This window comes from Tamandua tetradactyla, chromosome 9 (genome assembly GCF_023851605.1).
Source record: "Tamandua tetradactyla isolate mTamTet1 chromosome 9, mTamTet1.pri, whole genome shotgun sequence".
NCBI lineage: Eukaryota > Metazoa > Chordata > Mammalia > Pilosa > Myrmecophagidae > Tamandua > Tamandua tetradactyla.
The window spans coordinates 100,468,262-100,492,784 of NC_135335.1; the positions used below are offsets into that span (position 1 = coordinate 100,468,262).

At 37.9% G+C, this 24,523-nt stretch overlaps 1 protein-coding gene and 1 pseudogene across 3 annotated transcripts in view; one reads left to right on the forward strand and one right to left on the reverse strand.

Moving 5' to 3' along the window:
* ARL15 (ARF like GTPase 15) overlaps positions 1 to 24,523 on the reverse strand; it is a 500,112-nt gene that overhangs the window by 460,059 nt on the left and 15,530 nt on the right. The window lies entirely within an intron of this gene.
* Positions 17,116 to 19,468, forward strand: LOC143646370 (small ribosomal subunit protein uS2B pseudogene; annotated as a pseudogene).

Here is a 24,523-nt window from a genome sequence, read left to right on the forward strand (position 1 = left end):
GTAAGATAATGGGTAATTGGAGCTGAAGGGATACAGACTGTGTAACAGGACTAGATACAAAAACTCAAAAATGGACAGCACAATAATACCTAATTGTAATGTAACTATGTTAAAACACTGAATGAAGCTGCACCTGAACTATAGTTTTTTGTTTGTTTGTTTGTATCTTTTGTTTTTGTTTTTTCTTTTTCCTTTTATATATATATATATTTATTATTATTATTATTTTAATTCTCTTCTCTATATTAACATTCTATATCTTTTTCTGCTGTTTTGCTAGTTCTTTTCCTGGATCGATGCAAATGTGCTAAGAGGTGATGATCATGCATCTATGTGATGATGTTAAGAATTACTGAGTGCATATGTAGAATGGAATGATTTCTAAATGTTGTGTTAATTTCTTTTCTTTTTTTTGATTAATAAAAAAAAAAGCTTTAAGCACAATCAGATTTGCATTTCACAAAGACAATTGCAGCCTGGAGAAATGGACTAAAAGGGAGCAAGATTGGAAAGGAAAGATCAGTTTGGAGGATGTTGCCATGGTTGTCTAGACTGGAAATAGTGATGCCAGATTCAGGGTAATGGCAGTACAGATGAGAAGTGTCTGAAATAGAAGAGTCAGAGCCTGGGGACTGCGAAGATAATGAAGCAGGGAGAACTGAAGACTGAATCCAGTTCCTGGCATGGCAGCTGGATGGACTGTGGTTCCAGAAAAGGAATACAGGGCAAGAGCAAGTTTAGGGGCAGAAAGAGAGTCGGCAAGGTCTGTTTAGGTCTAAGGTAGACTGAATAGGAACCCCTTCCCCCTCCCTCAGCCCTGCCCTCATCAACTGGAGTTGTATTGGAGACAAAGATCTGCAGCAGAGAAATCCGGATCTTTTTTTTTTTTTTTTGCCAATGGGTACCCCATTGAATACATTAGTTATTAATAATCTATTTGAATTCTCATGTTTTGAAGACCCATCTATTCTTCCAGAAGATAGCATTGAAAGTGCCACATTTCATTTTTACGTAATCTTTTTTACTGGCATTCTGGAATTATTTTAATTAAGTCATTTTAGACATTATATTAATCATCACTATGGATCCAATCATCAGTCCAGTTATCAGTACTTTGAAAAAATAAATTTTGAGGGGGTGTGGAAGGAAGGAATGCATTTTGTAAAAGTTAAAATGAGGCTCACAACTACCTTTAACTAGGAGGATTTTTTTTAATTGTCACCTTTTTTATTTTAGAATATAACATTAAATCAAATACAGTTTGCTGTAAATATAATGTTCCTCCAAGAAAGATCCATATTACTAGTTTTTTTTTTTAATTTTTCAATACTTATATACTTTAGTAAATGGTTACTTTTACTTATGTCTTAGGGCTGCTGGGATTAGTCACTGCCAAATGAATATTGCTTCAAATCTGGATCTTGAGAGAAAAGGATACATTCTGCATTCCCCAGAATAAAATACCTAAACCAAACAGATTTTATCTTGCTACTGTCTGGGCTCCAATTTCAAGAGATGACAGAAAAATACTGCAGTCTCTTCACTCTCAAACACTTCATGGTGTAACTATCTTACTGTATAAAATGACATTAGGGTAGATCTTTGTGGCTCTGAACAGGCTCATTTATTAAACCTAAAATTTTAAATTCTCCTGCTAGGAAAGTTATTGAGGTTAACCAGATGTTTTTATTTCACTTGAGAACATTTCCTTGTTTATTAAAAGAAAGAAAGCAAACTTAAAGTCTCACTTCCTAGGTCATAGAGTGTATCCTCTCCATTCACACAACCCAAAATAAAACTGCCACGAACTCCACTAATCATGTGTGCATGTGTCTATGGGCAAAAACCACATATAATAATGTTGATATTCGTAAATATACTAAACTCAAAGCTCTTCCTCAAGGTATAATGTACCACCCAATGGATGAACTTCAGATCAGTCTGCTTTAGCTTATTTCTTTATGAAAGAGTTGGCTTTCTCCCCCAGTATCCATTATCTTGTTCCCTTTAGTAACAGAACCCTTAGAGTCTTTGCTCCTTACTAGAGGGCACATTTCCAACCCTGTCTATGGTGAAGTACAGCCACAGCAATTGAGAGAAGAGGTATGTGCAACTTTCAGGTCATGCCTAAAAAAGGGAACTGCTTGGTCTCCATTTGCTCTTTCCTATAGACTGAAACAAAGGTGTGTGCACGGTAGGACATCTTCCCACCTCACATGAGCAGAATAACCTAGGCAATGGAAGAACATTAAGACAGAAATAGCCTGAGTCTCTGGTACTCACATGAAGCAAAGAGCTAGACTCCAAATCGACTACCAGATTGAATTTTAATATGGAAAGAAATCTAATATACCTTGTTTAAGCCACTATTATTACAGAATTTATTAAAACAGCCATACCAGTATCTGTGATTGCACTAGTTCATAAACTGCCAGGATGCAATATACCAGAAATGGAAATGGTTTTTAAAAAGGGGATTTTATAATGTGCAAGTTTACAGTTCTAAGCCTATGAAAACATCCAAACTAAGGCATCCAGTAGAAGATACCTTAATTCAAGAAAGGGCAAGGTGTCTAGAACATCTCTCTTAGCTGGGAAGGCACTCTGGTCCCTTGTTCCTGGGCTCCATTGCTTTTAGCCTCTGTTCCTGTAGGGGTTCCCCAGTTTGTTTCTCCGGGGCTGGCTTATATCTCTTAGCTTCTCTTGTCTCTCAGGGTTCTGGCTTGCTTAACATCTCATGGCAGCATCTGCTGGGCTTCAAACACCTCTAAACATCTGTGTCTCTGTTCTCCAAGTGACAGCATCTGTCTTCACAGCTCTGCTCTGAAGTTTCTTTGCCTCTATTGTTTCTAAGGTTTCTCCAAAATGTTTCCCCTTTTAAAGACTCGAGTAAACTAATCAAGACCCACCTGGAATGGGTGGAGTCACATCATCTAATCAAAAGGTCACACTCAGAATTGGGCGTGCCACAACTTCATGAAGATAACCTAATCAAAAGTTTCCAATCTACAGTGTTGAATCAGGATTAAAATAAACAGCTGCCCCTACAAGATTGAATCAGGATTAAAACATGGCTTTTCTGAGGTACATAATACTTTCAAACCGACAATGTTATCAATTTACTTCTGCTCCATTAAAGCCTATAATTAACACTGAATTCCTCCAATTAAAATATGACTTATTTTGTCTTGGAGATTTTCATTTCTTTATCATGACTGCAAATACCTCAGCATCCCACACAGTTTATAATTAATGTTTGTGCTAGAGTCTTCAAGGAACATAATAAACAGGTACAGTCAACACCACTCCTCTCCACACTGGTCACATATGAAACCTGCTCTTTAATTTGTTGCAAGGATCACTATTAGCAGAGGCCACATGCAGGATTTTCAGTGTATCTGACCAATTTTAACCTTGGTGTTATATGTGATGACAACATTTTAAACCCAGCATCAGAACTTGTCTACCCTGAGTTTTTTCCTTCACAAAGGATAAAATTGTAGAGAGTCTTCTATAACTTCCTCTCTGAGGCCTGTGGTAGACAAAATAATGCCCTCCCCCCACAAAGATGTCCACAACCTAAGGGACTTTGTGGATATGATTACATTATAGATTTTAAGATGGGGAGATTGTCCTGGATTATGCAATAGGAAACCAATACAGTGCCCTTACGTATAGCACCATGCACTTTAAGAATGCAACTGAGGTTCAGGGTAAGACGTAGAGACCTACAGATTAAGACTGAAATAAGCACCTTTTGTAATATATAATATTAATCATATTAGTGACAATAATATACATTTGGGCCTTTTATTGTAATAACAAAGGTAGTTCTCTCCACCCTCCCCACCTCCCCTCCAAAAAAGTCACAGAAATTGAATATGATATATGCAGCAGGTATAAGAAAATCTAGCAGCTACATAAAGGACTAGTACCACCCCTACAAAGTGAATCTTAATTCGAAGATGAAATTAGATGCCATTTGTGATGGTTGGATTCAAGTGTCAACTTGGCCAGATGATACCGTCCAGCTGTCTGGTCAGGCAAACACTGGCCTAACCCTTACTGCAAGGATATCTCCTGGGTGACTGATAAATCAGAAAGCTGGTCTGTTAAATCATGTCAGGTGATTACACCTGTGACTAATTATATCTAGGATCAACTTAAGGGCATGTCTTCAACAAATGAGAGAACCCAATCAGTTAGATTTGATCCAATCAGTTGAAGACTTTTAAGGGAGAAGAGTTAAGTTTCACTATTTTTTCAGCCAGCAAGCCTCTTTTGCAGAGTTTGCCAAGACCTTTCAGCAGAGATGCCAGCCTCACAGCCTGTCCTATGGATTCTGGAGTCTTGCATCCCCATGGTTGCATGAGACACTTTTATAAGTCTCATATTTACAGACATCTCCTGTTGGTTCTGTTTCTCTAGAGAACCCAACTAGACCATTTTTATAAATTCTTTGTTATTATTCTGAAGGATAAGTTTTTTTCTCTGCCAATAAAATATCATTTAACAATTTCTACAAAAGTAAAAGAAGAATTTAGAGTTTTTTTAAGCTCCTATTACCAACCAGTATGTGTGACTATGTATAGTATTTTACTAGAATTATTAGTTCAAATCTCATCCAACATTTGGTTGAATTTTAGTTCATGCAACTGTTGAGTATAGAGAAGCAAACAACCACCTTTGTGGCTTCTGGATGCTTTAAACAGTACCATTCCTAGAGAGGTACAAGATTAACTGACCCCAGCTTCATTCATCTGGTCTTCCCATTTTCAATTCTGGTACAGGCAGGTACACAATCCAATAAGAAAGTTGTTAGGTGCTCAAATTACCATCCCATCCTCATCCTTATTCTAGCCAGCACCAGCTGTCTACCATTCACTTCTGGCTTTATGATGCTGTAGTTGCCAACTAGAAGAAGTCTGGGAAAACAAATGCAGGTCCCTTTGCAGGCACTTATTTGGTAGTTCCAAAAGGGAAATCGTAAGCAATGTCCTACTGGGCCTCTCTGACCTAGAGTTAATCCACACCTGTCCACAGAAGACTCATTTCAAGATCATTTTCTTAAGTATGTCCTGTTTTTATTGCCAGTGCTTCATAAAATCATAGATCCACAATTGTAATGAAAACTCTTGGCCTAACTTGATTTCCCTCCTCCCTGCAGAGCAGAACCAAATGAATGTTTAATACCCAAAATAGTCTAGAGTCAAGTAACAGGACTCCTTTTGTTTCAAAAACTAAATCACTTCTTTGTAATACATCCTGACATTACATTCTGGAGAAGGCACACGATCTTCTGTGCCTCACTGCACAGGAAGTAGAAGACCGTTTATCTTCTCGGGGCAAATGCTTGGTTCTAAGGACTGTTTCTTCAGCTTCATTCTGCTTTATTTTGTTCCAGGTTTTGATAGCAGTAAATTCTACTTACAGTTCTACAATTAATAAGAGGTAAGTTTTTCTAACTATCCTTTCACTCTCCTTCCTAGAAAACTGAAGTAAGAATTATTTGTGAGGGCTCTATAAGTAAGAATACTGCCTTTCAACATTTAGAGGAAAGTATAACTACTCGAAACCTTGGAAAAGAGGTAAAGAACATGCATAGGAGATCCTCTATGGTTTATTAAACTTTTTAATGTTTAGGTTTCGGTATGCATTCACCTATAGTACAGCAACACATTTAATTTTATCTTATATGTCATCCTTGTGTTTGCCCTATTTATGTTCCATCTTGGGCTTTTACATTTCAGATTATGCATTCCTAATGGACAAAAAAATAGGGCTTTCTTTTCCTTCATTTATAAGTACTTAACCCACAGTTCTTCAACAACGGTGAAAGTACACAGAAATAAAAGTCAGGTCAACTACTTAACATCATTTCTCTTGTCCCATAACCTCACCCATTATTATTTTAAATCCCCCCTCCCCCCGCTATTTTTTGTTTTACTTAGCATTTAGCATTTAGTTTTCAATAGAAGCTAACAAAAGTTTTTCTGGTTTTGCTTGTGTTCTTCATTTATAATTCACAAGATTTCCACCCCCTCTCCTTTTAGGGACAATTTTTAAAATCTGCTTTAGAATAAGTCATCAATTAAGCAGAGATTGAATATCTGAAAGGTCCCAGGCCCAGGCTAAGTGCTAGGTATTCAAGGACAAATAAACACAATTCCTGACATCAGCAGTCCCAGTATTCTCAAGTTCTGTTTGTAAAAACGCACAATATCAACGCACTATGGCAACCACAGAGGTGTGCCTCTCAGGTGACTGATGGTCTTCAGCTGCTGCAACTTGCAACTTCAGATCTACATGGCATTCATGCAAGGCTGTGCTTCCGTTGGAGTGCTGCCAGCCAGAGTCTCAGCATGCAGAGGTACTGGAGTCAGGCCTTCCCTGCCCAAAGCATAACTCCTCTAACAAACACCCTTGTTCAAGGAGTAATCACCAGCCTAGGTAAGACTTTTCTCAGAAATGCACTGCAGCCTAAAGGCTTTTTACCCAATCCTCTTTCCCTCTCACTCTCCTTTCGCTGGTACCAGAACTGCTTCAAATTCTGAAGGCTCCTCCCCACCTTCTCCTGTTCTCCTATTAGCCTTCACAGTCATTTCTTCCAATAGATCTAATCTCAATTTGGCATCTGCTTCTCAGAGGATCTGAAAAAACAGACAACGTAAATGTCACATAAATAAAAAGTACACTAATTAATCTAACTGGGGACAAATATCATCCAATTTTGTTTTGAGACTGCACATGATATATACAAAATCCAGCATCCTGAATGAAAATGTAAAATGAATAAAAGATGAGAGCTAAAATAAAAGGTGAAAAAGGAAGAAAGAAATACTGTTTCCTCTTAAATTCAAACTAAGCAAAACAGAAAATTGTGTTGATGTTAACGTAGTTAAACATATAACTATTGAACATTTAACATTTGCCAGATTTGGGGCAAGCTACTGTGGAGGATACAAAGACAAACACTAGACTCCCTGCCCTCGAGGAATTGACTATCTGTAGTCATAGCCTTTTCTCAGAATTCTTATTTCATTTTCAAAAATTTCCTTAAACTTTTAGTACAAGTATATACATTTTCTTCTGTGCAAGGTGGGTTAGAAAACAAAATTACTTTATGTAAATCTTTTTAAATCCTTACTTAGAAATAATTCAGTCTTTCAAAAGTAGATATCATTGTATATCTGGCCCATGGTTTCAGTTTCCCCTCTCTAGGCCTTCAAAGAGAAAGTCAGGACATTCTGTCATTGAATCATAAGATGGGAAAAGTCTTTTAATAGTCATTTACAGAGATAAAATCCCATATTCCTGAATTAATAATTGGGTTCTCAACAAGGCATTTGAGTCAACTGACACAGACTCATGCAAAAAAAATCCCCAAACACCTTAACATATTTTGTTGTTGTTAAATAAACATACAAAAGAGTGCACAAAACAAATATATAAAGAATAAAGCAAAACCTTATCTTCCCACCATTTAAGTTAAAAATTAGAATATTACTGCAATTTTTAACCCCCGGAAGTCCCCTCTGTTGTATCCCTTTTCTTTCCTTCTTTCTAGTTCTCTAGAGTCGTTAGTTTCTCCACATCCCCACCACCAATATTTTGAGCCAGATAATTCCTAAGTGTTTAACCAATGCATATAGCAACATTCCTGGTTTCTTATCCGCTAAATGCCAGTAGCAAGCATCCCCATCCCCAATCAATCAGTTGTGACTGCCAAAAATGTCTCCAGACATTGTCATATGGACTGAAGAGCACAAAATTACTCCTGGTGGAACTCTGTGATTATACTGTGAACCACTGATTTCATACTTTTGGTGGATTGTATGGTGCGTGAATATATCTCAATAAATTTAAAGAAATAAAAACTGAAAAAAAAGAAAAGGTTAGGAAATGGCAAAAAAAGAAAAAAATTGCTCCCTTTTGAGAACCATCACCCTAGAGGTAATCACAGTCTGAATTTTTATGGCTGCCTTCATAGTTTATCGACCAACATGTGCAATGCTAAAACAACATATAGTCTTGCTGCTTTTGAACTTTACTGAAAAGAAACTACACCCCATATATTTTCCTGTAACTTGTTTCTTTCACTCAACACTATGTTATGAGATACAACCATGATATACTATTGTATTATGTAACTATAATTTTTTCTAGGTCACATGTTTTTGCCCTGAATGGTAATTCATGAAATTAATCCAAATACCACAATTCATCAACCCATTCTACCACTGATGGACATAGGCATTATTTCTAATAAGGCAAACGTTTACTAATACCACTGCTAAGAACATGCCGTGTATACATCTTCTTGTAATGACACCACAATGTCTCCAAAGTATGCTTTTAGGAACGGAACTACTCATTTATAGGCTATCCAAGTGCTCAGATTTATTATTTTCCAAAGTGGCTGCATAATTCTACACTCTCACTAGTGGTGGAGACAATTCCTGTTGCTCCACATGCCTTGATTCTTCACTTTTTTTTGTTTCTTAAACTTCTCCACATTATTTTTCATGACATTTGGTACGGCAAAAATATACATTGCTTACCGTGTAAACGCCAATTCTACAAACAGCAAATGAGATCTGGATATATTCAGACATTCTCTACAAGATTAAAATAAGAATAAAAGATAACAACTAAATGTTTGCACTAAAAAACTGAAGTCTTTCCTCTCGTTTTTGCTTCTCTTTTTAAAGAAATGTTTCCTGTATTCCGACATCTGCTTTATGTGCAAGTGGCTAAGTTTTTTCCCTTCTATCTGCCTTTTCAAGGCTGATTCAATGGACATGGAGATAACAAAATATGGGATATACTGCTTTATTTACTATGGGGATATAAAACAGATATTACATCCACCAACTCAAGAGCATCATTGAAGGGATGTGATTTATGTAATGGTTTAAATTCATCTTCTTTTAAATGTTGCTGTAATATCCAGTTTTTAATGATAAATTTTTGTGACTGCTATAAGTAATTTTCTAAGCACTTTTTGTTTAATTCGATCCTTACCAGACCATAAAAGTCTATACTATTTATAGTAGATAGAAGAGTAAGCTTTAAAAAAGGGAAAATCTTTAGCTAAAATGCTGAAAGGTTTAAATTAAATAGGTTGAATTTAGAGAGAAAATTGAGATCGTTGGTCTCAGACTATCAATGGCAGTACTCAATCTAGCATTCAAAACTTCTCATCCCAAATAAAATTCACATTCCCAAAACTCATGCCCAACTACAAAACGATGCCTAGAAGCATGAATATTGACTTATTCTCTTTTCTTTAGCTAGGGGTATATTTGTAGCACATTGAATTAGTACATAGTCAAAATAAACCTAACTTTATACAACCCAACATTGTTTATTTCTTGTCAAGTACAAGCTTCTCTGCAGAAGTTATAATGCCATCAACTTCAGCTATCACAGTTTTATCCATTATGCCAAGGAAACAGAGAAACGGAATTCCTGGGTTCCCAGAATAGTCAAAGTCTTCCAAAGATGCATTCCTTTTGAAGGCGAAAAAGCCATATAAACTTGATTTTTGCAAAATGCCCTTGCCTCTTTTAACAATAACCACAATAAAGTGAGTTGTATATGATTAAAGGAACACAAAAAGGAAAAGAATGGGAAGCCAAAGGCTATATGGATGAGTATTGAAAATAAAAATTATAGCAATGGAAACCCAAACTCAAAAGATAATTTATTAGTTGAAGTTCTTAACCTCAACCAAAACTTTGAAAAGACTTTCAAACATTCACTGGTGGTGTTGTCCAAAATGAAACATTGAAGATTTCACATTAGAGTCATTTATTATCAATTATTGTAACTATTATTATTAAGGTATCATTATAAACACTATTTTAACTGTAGAGGTTCTTTATTTTGAATGAAACACACTACTCAGAACACAATGACCTCCTCAGAGCTTAAGATTAAGAAAACTCACTACCTCCCCCAACATCCATTCCTCCCTTCCACCTTTGGAAAAGTAGCCCCTTATAACTGTGGATTATTTAACAAATCACTCAGTAAGCTGGAAAGTTTATTTTTCCAAAATGGAAAAATCTTATTTTATGCTTCCTTGAATGAAAGACTGCATTTCTCAGCATTTCTTGGAGCTAGGTGTTGCCATGTGGCCAAATAAGTTCTAGGTAATAAGATACAAGTGAAGGATGCGTCAAGAGAAGTGTCTCTAAGAAGATCTCTTTTTGCTTTTCTGCCTTTTCTCCTTCTTTTTCCAGTCTAGAACTGAGACTTAATATAGGTCCAGCAACTATCTTGGATTGTGAGGGCTCCTTGAGAAAGAAAATCACACAAAATGGAGTACAAACTTGAGTGAAACTGGAGACACAAATGATGATGGCACTGTCATACCACCTTCTCCAGAATTTTTATATGAAATAGAAATAAGTTTTTCCAACTTGTTTAAAAATTGCTGTGTGTCCCTCTCAACCAAACCTAACCCCAATTGGCATTTTCAAAAGCAGTGTCATAAAAGAAAGGGCCCTAGCATTTATCGGTAGAGTAATCCTTTTTAAGGGCTTTTATCTTTTAAAGAGGGAGAAATATTTATTCTTTAGTTACTAAAAATCTGTTTTCCAATCTTTCTTTCCTCTCGCATACAAATACTGTTATTGGGATTGCCAGAATGATTACCCTGAAAACCCTCAATTCATTTTGTGTAATTTTTTTTTCTTACTAGACTTATTGCCTCATTCTTTCCCTCTAAACTCTAATCCTTATAAATGCTGCCTTACCTTTAACCATCATACCTAAGAGCATCTGGCACATTTATCATCCAAACTCCAAACTCACTTTAACAATAAGGTTCTTGTAAAAAGCCTCTTCATTCAATTAGTGGGAGTCAGATACAAAGAGATACTTAAAAACATAATCAAATTTCCTTTGGTTATAATATAGGAACTGGTAATAAATTTTAAATAATCAGTTCATATTCTTTCCCCTGTAGAGAAAGTCTATTTGTAAGAACCCATTGCACTTTAACTGTTAGCCCATGGGACATAATGCATAGCTCAGAATGAAGGATGAGTATGTGATTATGTCCAATTAAAAAAAAAAAGGCCCTCTATTTTAGATAAACTCTGGCCAGTAGTCTCCAAATCAGCATTCACAAATTCTACACCTAGACTTGCCTGAGGAAGATCTAAAGAATATTTATTTCAAAAACAATAACCTCAGAACCAGCTCATCTTCCTTGCCGCCTCATCTGATAAAAAGTTCAAAAAAAGATGATGTCACAGATTGGGTAAAATCTTTCAAGAGAGCCTACAGAAACATATGTGTAATCTAGAGCAAAAGAAAAAGAACACTCCCTTTGAAATTAATGTGATTACTGACAGTTTACTGTTGTTTTCCCTAAGAAATTTCAAAGGTAAGCATGAAAATAAAGGAGAAAAAAAAAATCTTCAACAAGATGGCAGAAAATAAATGTCATTCATCATATAGTTCCCAAAAAAACTGATTTCAAAGTATAACAAATTTCAGTTCTATCAGAAGATGAAAATACACAATGGCTTTCTTTCTAAGTGAGCTCTTTTAAAAAAATATGTCCTATAGTGACATTTCCAATTTTGATGCTTGGTAAAATCTGTCATCCTGATATAAAACTAGATGACAGTAGTTTTTCCCTCTCTATAATTTTGCTTGAGATAAAAATTAAAATGTTAATATAGCCAATCTAACTCTTTAAAAGTATTGAGAGTAATATGTTAAAATCAGTGAAACAAGAAGGGGGGCTGGGGGAAGGAGGCAGTAAAACACCTTCAAAAGAAGCCAGAGCCTGGCTCATCTATTGCCCAGTAAGGTTAATTAGATCCCTCATTTTCTCTTGCCCCATCTCAAAAAAAATGGGCTGGAGACAAAGAAGCAGGATTTGGAGAATTGTGTAGAGAGAGGACACATCAGCACGTTCCAGGGTACATGGGATTTCCAAAATCCTGAGTGGGTGGAATCCTCTCTGAGTATAGGTCATGTCTATCATTTTGCTTCCACTACTCCTCCAGACTCGAATAAACTCTCGGGAATGCCACCTACTTTAGAACTGGTATCTCCTTCTGTTAGTGCTGTCACTGAAAGCATTAACAGTGAATTATTTAACAACTAGCTTAGTAGGCTTGAAAGGTTATTTTCCCCAAATGGAAAATAAGTAACTTTTTTTAAAAAGCTGATTATAAAATAAAATGAATTTTTGTTTACAAAATGTGGAGGGTTTTTCTCCTCAGCATCTATCTTATAGCTTCTTCAGACTAGGGAAAAGGAACGTGATATTCAATATAAAAAAACATTTTCATATAAAGAAAAGCTGACAAAATTATCCTCTCAATATTTTATAAGGCATTTTCAGTTATAACAGTACCACCATATCCCAAGAGTGTATATACTTCCCAAATAATCTACAATTGTATGTGGATAGAAGATAAAAGTGTTCAATCAGCAATCCAAAAAGGAAACATTCTTCTCACCTGTAAAAAATAATAATCTTTAGCACATAACCTCCTTGTGAAATTTAATCACAAAGATTTGCAAAGCTACCTAGCAGAAATAACCACAGATATTTGAAAAGTCATCCAGCAGGAATAACCAAATGAAATTTATAAATCATCACATCAGAATTTATAACTTTAATGCCTGCAGAACTTTGGTCAACCTTCTGCAAAACATAATTAAAAATCACATATAATACCCAAACTAGAGCAGATGTGAGCCCCCAAAATGAAGATAAGAAGGGACTCTCTCCAAAAAAATCTAATTTAAAAGTACTGAGCAGGGGGCGCAAAGAAATCTCCTTCTAATAACCTTATAAAGAAAACAGCACCACTTACCATTAATGATTCATTCCTTCATTTTTTAAACTGGTACTAGGAATAAAAAAAAATTTTCAATCCAAATAAAGTAAAAGAAAAAACAGTTTCTGGGCATTTCTAATGTGACAACACACTGTTGGGGAAATACTGAGCGCACAAAGGTGAAAGACCAAACCCTGGTCTCAAGGATCTCCTAGCTCAGAAAGAGCAGAAATGTAACACACCCACGGCAACAGCAATATAAACGTGTTCAGCACATGAGAAGGTATGCACAGAGGGTTTCTGAGAGATAGAGTAGGAGGAGCACTGAACCCATTACAGGGATGTCAGGAAAGATTTTCTAGAAGGGGCACCCCCTGACGTAAATCTTAAAAGATTAGGAGTTAGTAGGTGAAAGGAGGTGTAGAAGAAAGTGCATTCCAGACGAAAGTGACAGCATGAGTGAAAACAAGAATCACCTCAGGGTATGCAAGCAAGCATTGGAGGGCTGCCAGTGTAATGCCCTAAACATCCTCCTATTGTTTTCAAATAAGCACTTCGCAGTCTGATATCAGTTACTGATACCTGTTGACTGACTGCCTACATGCTACCTAAAACTTATTTATATATTAATATACAAAGTATCCTTGTTTTAAAACTTATCCTGAACTTTCTGCCAAAGGGATTTCCATTTGGCGGGAACTAAGCACAACAGTCACACCATTCAGCCTGCTCTACCTCAACACCATTCCAGATGAAAAACACTCAAAGCAAGATGGCCAACTGCCTATCATAACCTCCTACAGAATCCAGACCCAGCTCCCACCTGGGTCCGGTTTCTGTACAGTCCTCCTGTGTTTCAGTCACAACAGCCTCCCCTTGTCCCTAAAATCAAAGCAGCCTCTACCTCAGTTGGGCCTTAGCCTGGAAAGAGCTTCTTTCCACCCACACATGGCTAACTTCACCACCTTCAGGTCTCAGCTGAAACACCCCTTCAGACAGACCTCACCCAACTTTCAAAGCCCTCTGTCCTCACCTCCATTGTCTCATGGCCCTGCTTATTTTCTTCTTAGCATTTAGCAAACCTACAATTACCTTGTTCATTCATAAAGTTGCATGTTAACTGATCCGCCACTTCATTAGAATGTAGTGTCTGTGAGGGCAGGGATCTCTTTTGTTCTCTGTGGGAGCAGGGCCCAGGCACCTAGAAGGCACTCAGCAAATAGGTGAATAATAAAAACAACAACAACACAGCAACAGCAAACATGCCTGACGTTTCATGAGGACTCACCATGTGCCCGGCACTACTCCGAGGGCTTTGAAAGTGAGAACTCATTTAACCTTCTCAATAACCCTTGTGAGTTATGTCTACATATCTACATAAGAAGAGGAACTGAGGCACAAAATAATTACATGTCTTGTCCAAAATCGCAAAGCCAAAAAGTGGCTGAACTCAAATTCAAACCCAGGTAAGTTAGTTCCAAAGTCCATGCTCTTATCTGAAGATTGTTTTTTGCCCCTAATTTTCATTTTCTTTAAATTTCAAAATTCTGTGCCTATAACTCTTCTAAGGAAAGAGTTTCTGGCTTCTGCTACAACCATTCTACTAAACTGTTTTGCACCAACGAAAATTTCATTAGATGCTTTCCAGTCTACAGAAAAAGCTTAATGGTGAAAACAGGAATCTAACAGAAGGCACAGGATTCAAGCCCTTTTACTAAATCAGTACTACCATAGTCAAATCTTGGCTACATCACTGGACAAATTAATAAACCTCTCTAAGCTTGAACCCTTATCTGTAAAACAGGGATTAAATGAGTATCTTAATCATAGAAGTCTAAGAATTAATTGAGATTATGCATGCAGAATAGGTAAATGCAGGAGAACTGACCTACTGCCTGTCAAATCAATAAAAAGGTAACATTTATTGTATTATTTATTTGAACTCTGTATTATTTAAATTACTAATAACTCCCTTCAATGAAATGTGCCTCCAAAACCTAAATTTTCATCTATCTTCTCTTTCAATGCTCTAGAATATTATTCTTCATCTCCTAAATCTGTAGCTGACACCAAAAACTTAAAATGCCACAGAACACTTTTTCTAGAAACCTCAAACAAAACTCACCCCTTTTTCTCCCCAAACTTGATTACTCCCCAAATCCTCTCTCTGCTGCCCTTTTACCCATCCCCAAGGTTAGCTCCTTAGTCAGGCATCCACCCTCTCTTACCTGGCTTACTCCAAGCCTCCTAATTCCAGCTCAAAAATTCTCATCCCTTCCCTTCCTGTTACTTCTCATAATACTAATTAGAAGAAAGTCTTAATTCTTCTAGTAGGCAAAGCTTCAAAGAAGAAATGCTTGGGCTAGGTAATAGATTTTCAATTGTTTCCAAGCTTAAAGACATTTTATTTTTAAGTATCAATATCAATATTTCTAGGTACTAAAAATGTATGAAGAGACCTAGGCATCAGAATTTTCTAAGCTGTAGGTAATTCTATTGTTCAGGCAGGATGGAAGCAACTGGATTAGATGATGAAAAGATTATTTCTTGCCCTAAAGCAGACTCATGAACACCCCCAGGCCCTGAAGCTAGCTAGCCCTCTACCATCGAGAGGACTTCACATGTACCTCTGATGCCTGAATCTTAAAGATCTGAGTTTGTGTCAGGCTCTTTCACAAAACTATATATTCGAGAAAGTACCTGTGTTCAGCTCTGTATTTGCCCCCCCATCTAACACACACAACAGTTCCCGGCACCTCTTAGACACTCAGAAAACATTCAAAGAATAATGAAACAAATGAGTAGAACATTCACCAGTATCAGCAGCATACCTGATGCTACAAAATCTCTGCAGCTCTAGACTCTATCCTCCATGCGTGCAGGAGTTTTGTGTTCTTGCCAGCACTTAGCGCAAGATCATATATATAAGTTATATAACTATCTGATGAATGAATAGAGAAAACCCCCATTCAGTGTTTCACTTTATAGCGCCGTAAAAGCTGCACAATTTTGATAAATAGAGTCAACAACAGTTCTTACTTTGAAGGCTTTTCAATGATTTACACGCTTACCTGTCACTTGCCTCAGAGTCCCACAGGCCAAGGACGGCAAAGGGGACTATGATAACTATTGCTACAAAAAGTTGATTCTGTAATTTTAAGACCAATTTCTTTGGGCCACCCTTCAGAATCTGATGCTCCCAAACTTTGATATTTTTTATGAATAGCCAGACTACAGTCTTACTTCTGCCGTAGATAAATAACCTCAATCAAAATGGTTGGGAGTACACAGGTAGCTCAGTGGTTAGAATGCCCGCCTTCCATGCAGGAGACCGGGGTTTGATTCCCGGACCATGTACCACAAAAAAAAAGAAAAAAAAAAATTAAAATGGTTGGGGAATTACATGAGATTTTTTGTGAAGTCCTGGGGCTGCAGTGGGCCAACTTAGGTTACTGGGATCTCCTTTTGGTCCCCAGGGACTCAGCCTACTTCCCTTTTCTTTTTCAGAATGACAAGACTTTTATAAGCCTTACAGGTTTTCTTCTCATTCCTGCCCTGAAGCCTGACCACCACGTAGCACAAGCCCTCCCTCCCTTCTTTGATGATCATTTACTTGATTGTCTAAAGATGTGCACACTGACCCTTCTTATTTCATGGTTTTACTGCTAATTACTAAAGAGAACACACAGATATGGGGAGATGATATTACAATCTGATAAGGAAACTCTATATACTCATCATCCATGTTTTCATTGTATAGCGAAGGAAGCCTCTTGACCTCCTGCCCTTCACCTATCTGGATCTCTCCAAACTCCTCTCTTCACTCTTAAACCAGAGATGGAATCACAACCCACAAATGGTGGAACTACGTCCCCTCACAAGCCCATTTCTTTCAGAGAGTAATATGCATTTCTGAGGGTAAATCTCTTAATTTCCTATGGCTTTCATAACAATGTGCCATAAACTACATGGCTTAAAACACTGAAATTCATTGACTCAAAATTCTGAAGTTTAAAATCAAGATGTCAGCCGGGCCAAGTTCTCTCTGAAACCTGTAGGGGAGAATCCTTCCTTGCATCTTCCCAGCTTCTGGTAGTTTGCCAGCAATCTTTGGTATTCCCTTGTTTGCAGATGGAGCCCTTCAATCTTTGCCTTCATCATCACAGGGTATTGTCCCACATGTCTGTGTCCAAATTTTCCTCTTCTTACAGGAGACCAAATACAGTTTGGCATCCTCTTAACTAATCACATCTTCAAAGATGCCCTACCTCCAAATAAGGTCACATTCATGGGACTGGGGCTTATGACGTGAGCATGTCTTTTGGGGGACCATAAAAACAGAGTTCCTAATCAAGCCTGTTTTTTACATGGTGAATAATTTCTAGTAACCACAAATGAAACCACACCTATTGCACAGTTGTAAACCACACTGAATTTAAAAGAATGGCCTTGATTACCTTTCAAGTCACAGGAGAAGAAAACAAATGACACTTATTAAGGAACTTGTATGTGCAGGGTGTTTACACTCTTTATCTCAGTTCTCACAATTAGAACAATGTGGGGATTATTAGACCTGTCTTCAGATTTAAAAAACGAGGATTACAGGAGTTCATTACCCTTTCCAAGCCATGTAAGAAGTAGAACACAGATTTCAACCCAGGTCTGATTCCAAACCACTACTTTTCAAATTCTATACCCCAGAAGGGATTCTAAAGGGGTGGACTGGATATTCTACAAATGACAAACAACCACGAAAGTTGAATTTAAATTATTTAGAGACCGAAATGCAGAGAAACACCTACTAAAATATACCGTATATGAAATTTTAACACATTGGAGTCTACCCACACATTAACTTTTACTGCCAGAGTAACTTTGGGGGAAGGGGGGAACAAGCCTCAGAATTAAACCTTCGGCCTTCCTTTTGGAGAGTAACTCAGGATTGCACATGTAAACTACTTTAAAATATGTAATATATGTAACTATAATGCCACTGGGATTTTGTTTTTCCCTAGTATTTCACCCAAAAAGAGAAAAAAAAATGCAGAAACAAATAAATTAGATGAGCCTTTAGTTTTCCTCCACATGCCTAAATTTAGTTTTGTGTTTCTCGAACAACTTCAATGCCCTCCCTGATAACAGCATATATATAATATAATGATAAGTACATATCATAAACACAATTCAAAAAATCATATATAATAAAATATTACTTCTTTGCTTTATATATCTCAGTTCTGCATAAAATTGGTTGGACAAAAGAATTCCAACTGCTTAAAAGAAAATAAATTTTTGAAATCTTGCACTAGACCACAGTGTTTTTAAGTAACTCATGGTAAGGTGAAGAGACTGCCTGATAAATTAGGACCAACTGAAAGCTGAAAGGAAGCTTGCACTTACTCCAACTTCTTACTCAAGCATGAACTTCTGTAACAATCTTAAAAAGGTAGGAAGTCAGCTTCTGCTTTTTCATTTCCTATTCAAGGTAGATGAAACTTAAGAAAGTTCTTTCTTACCCTGATCTGATATGTGCCTTCCTATGATTTTGACACCTCCAGGTCTGCCTTCTGAAGATTCATAGAACACTGCTTATGCCCTTCATAAAACTGAAGCCACCAATTATGTTGTCTCCTTCCTTAAAGGTACCTCATAGCACACAAATCAAAACTCCGAAGCCAGTGAAAATTATAATGCAATACTGTCCCTCTTTCCAGGGAGGTAAATCCTGTTCTTCTAGCTTGAGGTTGGCCAACTACAATTCATGGATCAAATCAAGTCCACTGCCTATTTCTGTAAATAAAATGTTATTGGACTTTTTGGTGCTACCCAAAGAGGGGTCCATATGGCGTCCTTGATTTCCGTCGTAACTTAAAGGTAAACGTAAACAACGTCCAGAGCCCCTGAGGTCCTGCAGATGAAGGAGAAGGATGTCCTCAAATTCCCTATAGCAGGAACACACTTAGGCGGCACCAAATTTGACTTCCAAATGGAACAGTGCATCTACAAAGGAAAAGTGATGGCATCTACATCATAACTCTGAAGAGGACGTGGGAGAAGCTTCTGCTGGTGGCTCATGCCACTGTTGCCATTGAAAACCCATTTATGTCAATGTCATATCCTCTAGGAATACCAGCCAGTAAGCTGTGCTAAAGTTTACTGCTGTCACTGGAGCAACTCCTATTGCTGGGCGCTTGACTCCTAGAGCTTTCACCAACCAGAACGAGTAGCCTTTTGGGAGCCACATCTTCTGGTGGTGACCAATCCTAGGGCTGACCTCCAGCCTCTCACAGAGGCATCCTATATTAACCTGCCCACCATGGCTCTGCGTAACACAGATTCTCCCCTGTGCTATGTGGTCATTGTCATCCCAGGTAACAACAAGGGAGCTCACTTGGTGGGTCTGATGTGGTGGATCCTGGCCCGGGAAGTTCTGAGCATGCATGGAATATCTCCTGTGCCCACCCTCGGGAAGTCATGCCTGATTTCTACTTTACAGACATCCTGAAAAGACTGAAAAGGAAGAGCAGACTGCTGCTGAAAAAGCTGTGACTAAGGAGGAACTTCGGGGCGAATGGACTGCTCCAGCTCCTAAATTTACTGCCAGTCAACCCGAGGTTACAGACTGGTCTGAAGGCACACAGGTCCCTTCTGGGTAGGAACAATCACTGACTGGTCATGAGCTCTTCTTCCATAGGCTCTTAAACAAAAGAGTGGTTGCCAGGAAATAAAGAAGTTTCTATAAGTTAAAAAAAATGAAAAAGTTCTTGGAACACAGTCCCACCCATTTGTTTATGCATTATCTATGGCTGCTTTGGAGCTACAATGGCAGAGTTCAATGGTTGAGACAGAGATTGTACAGCCTGCAAAGCCTAAAACATTTACCAACTGGCCCTTTACAGAAAAAAAAAAAAAAAAAATGTGGCCACCCTGTTCTAACCCATTATCTGGGGTTTTCTCACAAGCAAAGAACCGTCTTTCATTCAGTGTTACAAGCTCAGTAACTAAAAGTTATCCCTGCATTATCTAGGATGCAGGCACTAAGCTCTCAATAAGAATTTGCTGAATGAGGAAAATTAGACAGGAAAATAGGTAAATTAGGAGGAAGGGAAGGTGGGGTTTTTCTTCTCCTGGAATGTCCTTTTCCATGGCATACTATTTCTTTGAACAAAGGGCTATTTGCCTGAATTAAAATCGAGGACCTATAGTTACTTTTTTTTTCCATTTCAAACAAAAACTGATTAGAAGGCCACTGGGTAAAACAAAAGCACTTGTTAATTTTGACATATCCAGGAAAATGTTAACCACATCTACACTTAGAAGCTAAGAAGCATATGCATCTGCTGTTGCGCCTGCTGCTGTTTCAATATCACCAATTTCAATAATATAAAAAAATTAGGATAAACAGCTTTGGCTTAGAGGTAAACTCTTGAGCACTCTGGATTTGGGAAAATAGACGAGAACTGCTTTAAGACAGATGAGAAGGAAATCAAACCATCAGCGAACTTGTTGAATTTTAATTCATTTTATTCCTTTCTTCACAACCATGCATTTTTATATTGACTTATTCAAGGCAACCTTTGTCATAAAGAATTAAAATATGCATCATCTCTTGTACAGCTCTTTAAAAAATAAACTTTTTTAGCAACTAGTTTTATTATACTTGGGTTCTCTTATATGGCAAAGAATCTGATTAGAATGAGTAACTGAACATCTTTTCTCAACATGAAATCGAAAAAAAATTTTTACTGCATCTATTTTATAAAACTATTCAAAGTGAATATCAAAGCCACATAACTATTTTTTTGCTAAAACAGTAAGCACAGAAGAAAAATGAAAAATATTCACCTGTGGGTATTTCTCAAGATGACCAATATAGCTATGCATTCCTCCAAATAAAGACATATTTGAGAAGAAACTAGAACATCACAAGCATAGGGATCTATTTCCAACACATTCAGGCTACAGAAAAATTATGGCCTAAGTCCAAAAGAAATGATAAAGAAGGGCACCAGCCCAAGGTCAGGTCAATAGGGACAGTGAAGTTAGGAAATGAAAAAAAAAAAACCAGGAAAAATCAAATAATCTTATCTAATTCAGCCAGTACTTAAAATACTCATCCTGAAAACCCAACAAACCAGAGGAAAAATTATGTTACCTTAAGAGAAATATTATCAGTGAACAATATAAATGTATAATATTTCTATACTTTAAAAAGAGAAATCCAAAAATCAAAACATTTCTTATATGAAGTAACTTAAGAAAAGTAAGAGTCAGATTCAGGAAATATTCAAAGTGACAAAGAACAGCAACATTATCTAATAAATCAGGCCAGTACTCTTTCCTCCACAACATACTTCAGGAAACATTCATATGGGAAGAAGGGATAAAGAGCTGGCCAATAAATCACATGCAAGGAAAAAAAGTTCTCAAGAGCGGAAACTTAACTTTTAAATGGTTTGATTCCAACAAAAAAGAAGTGGAGAGGTCCAAACAATGATACATTTCTAGACCTCAGGACACTTCAGGTTTAAAGTTTAAGTTTAAAGCAAGTCACCTCATTTGGCTAAACTTACACATGGCTATAGGCAGAAGCAGCAGCCTGCAGAAAGAAGTGGGCCACCATATGCCACGTCAAGACCTTTCACCCCTGTAAATCAGAAACGGTTGCCACTTAAAACACAATCTGACAAACAGCAGCAGTATTTTTAACCTAGTTATTCCACTATGTATATTAGGTGGTAGCAGAAAGGAAAATGAATAAAACCAGAGTGAAATCCTTTGTGACAACAGTATCATAAAGTCCTAATTTTATATACAAAGTCCCAATTAAAAAATAGCAAATGCTTTTGTACCACTGACTTATAATACCAGGTTCTCTTTTTAAAGTAGGTGCAATTGTTATGTCCATTTTGCATATGAGAAGATCCAGGCACAGACACAAGTAAGTGGCAGAGCTAGAATTCAAATGCAGCCAGTCTCGTTCCAAATCAATGCCCTGACCCATTCCTGTACAGCTCTCCCAGTCTAACCACTCCTTAGCACCTCTTTGTGTACCTGTGCCAGACTCTGGGGGTTCAAAGAGGCTTAGACCCACCCCAGCTCTATGATACAATGGGCTTTGTCCTGTAACAGAGACAGACCAAAGGCCTACGGAGGGCCATGATTAGCCCATTAGGCACCGCTGTGTCAATTCACAATAAGTACTTTGGCAAGCAGAGCAGAGGTTTCAGTACCACTCGCCACCTTGGTCAGGCACCTCTGTGCCATATCCAACAAACATAACTAAAGTAGCCCTGGAAGCAGCCCTGGAGGGACCATCAACTCAGTGTCTTCAGTGAAGGGCTGAAGAAGAAAATGTTTAAAGAACAGCAGGAGGGTAAAGGTCAACTATCTAACGAAAAACTATTTCTGCAATACTAATAGAAGCAAAGATCAAACAGGCCATTTCAACTTTATTAACAATCCATCCAGGTTACTATACAATCGTTCCAGACATAACACCTGAAGGCTAAGCAGGCTGCCCACAATGAAACAAACTCTTGCCTCCAACACACTGCCTGAGATGGGTTTTAGTTTCAGCTGAAAGTCCTCAACCTGGGCCATTTTTTATCAGCTTTTTGGAAAAACATCTAGCTAATTCCACCATCTTTCCTATTCACTGATACTCAAGCCACGCTGCTCTGTGCCTCCTCTCACAAGCTAAACTCACATCAGTGCCCTCTCCCCTGCCTTTCCAAAGAACCCTCTGCAATAGTGGTGGTGGTGGTGGTGGTGATGACGATGATGATGATGATGGCAGTGGCAGGCGAGATGAGGGTGGTGTAGTTAATATGCATTAGGCATGTTTTAAGCCCAGGTTAAGAGAAAGGTCTTTGGAGCCAGGTTTCCTGGATTCACATCACAGCTCTGAGGCTCATTAGCTGTATGACCTTTAAAAAGTTGCTTAACCATTTCTATATCTCAATTATGACATTTGAAAAATGGAGATGATAATAGTATTCAGCGTATAAGGTTGTTGTGAGGATTAAATTAATAAAGCCCTTAGAAACTGCCTGCCAGTATAAATGGTGGTGTTTCTTTGTTAAAATGAAGAACAAAAAGCAGAAGGAAAGTTTTTTTTACATATTCTAAAAGTACAGGTATTATCATAATCTCACAACTAAGAGGTAGTTTGAGTCATTGTTAATTCGGCCAACGTCAACACTGCACAGTAGCCAATGCTTCTGTCTCCCTGGACATCCCTCTGCAGCTGCTTCAGTCCTACCCTGCTCAAACACCCCTCCCCAGCAATACTTCAATCAGACTCAGCAAAATCACCTCTCATTCTACTTCATCAGCATGTAACCAACCTCAAATCTAGCCTCATTTAAAAAGGAAAGCCAACTGTGAATCTTCCATCCCCCTCCAGTTATAGCCCCATATTTCTTCTCTTCCAGGGCAAAATTTCTTAAAACATAATTGTAGCAGTGTCATTTCCTCACTTTCCACTCCTCCACTTATCACTTTCTACCCTTCCACCCCCGCCAGACCACTGTGAAAGCACTGTAACCTAGGTCACCACTGATCTAGTGATCATTTTTCAGTCGTTACCTGCATGATCTCTAGTCAACATTTAACACAACTGGTCACTTACTCCTTATCGGAACTGTCTACTTCAGGCTGACTGCCAACCTCTTGCACGAGGTTTTCTTCCAACCTCTTGGTCTTCTCATGCTTCTTCTCCAGTTCTTTTTTTTCTTTCTCTCTTTTTTTTCCTAATGGTCCCTTAAAACCTGAGTACCTACCATGTGCCAGCATTAACTGAGGCACTGGGCTTCCTTAGGATTCTTCCCATCCCCCTTTGTACAAGCCTTCCTAGGCAAGTTCATACATATGCAGTTTCAATTATCATTTTGGTGGTTAAGAACATTAGCCCACGGGTGCACAGGGGGTTCAGTGGTAGAATGCTTGACTTCCATGCAGGAGACCCGGGTTCAATTTCCAGGCCATGCAACAACAAAAAGAAAAGAACTTTAGCCCAGACATTAGCCAGACCTGGTTTCAAATCCTGGCTATATCATGTCTTGCCCTGACACTCAGTTTCTCTAAATTCCTGTTTTCTAATCTCTAAAATGATTAACAGATAATACATGAGAAATATTTAGCATTATGCACATGACCAATTAATAACACAATATATTATAGTATATAGTAACAGTAAATGTTAGGTATTATTTTTAATTACACTTTTAGTCATGGTCAGGTTCATGCGTCAACTTGGTCAGTAATGGTACCTGTTTGTCTGGTTCGGCAAGTGCTAGCCTGTCTGTTGCAATGAGGACATTTCATAGAATTAAACCATGAGCATGTCAGCTGCATCCACAGCTGATTCCACTTGTAATCAGCCAAGGGGAGTGTCTTCTGCAATGAGTGATGCTTAATCTAATCACTGGAAGAGAATTCAGAAGAGATAGGTTTTCTTTCTGCTTCAGCTGGCGAGCCTCTCCTGTGGAGTTTGTCCAGACTCTCCATCGGAATCTTCGGCTTCACAGCCTGCCCTGTGGATTTTGGACTCTGTGTTCCCGCAGTCATGTGAGACACTTTTATAAATTGTATATTTGTGAGTGCACCCTGTTGATTCCGTTTCTCTAGAGAACCCTAACTAATACACACCTCCAAACTTCATACCTGAGCTCCCCATCCACCAACCTGAAACCTTACATTGGATTTTG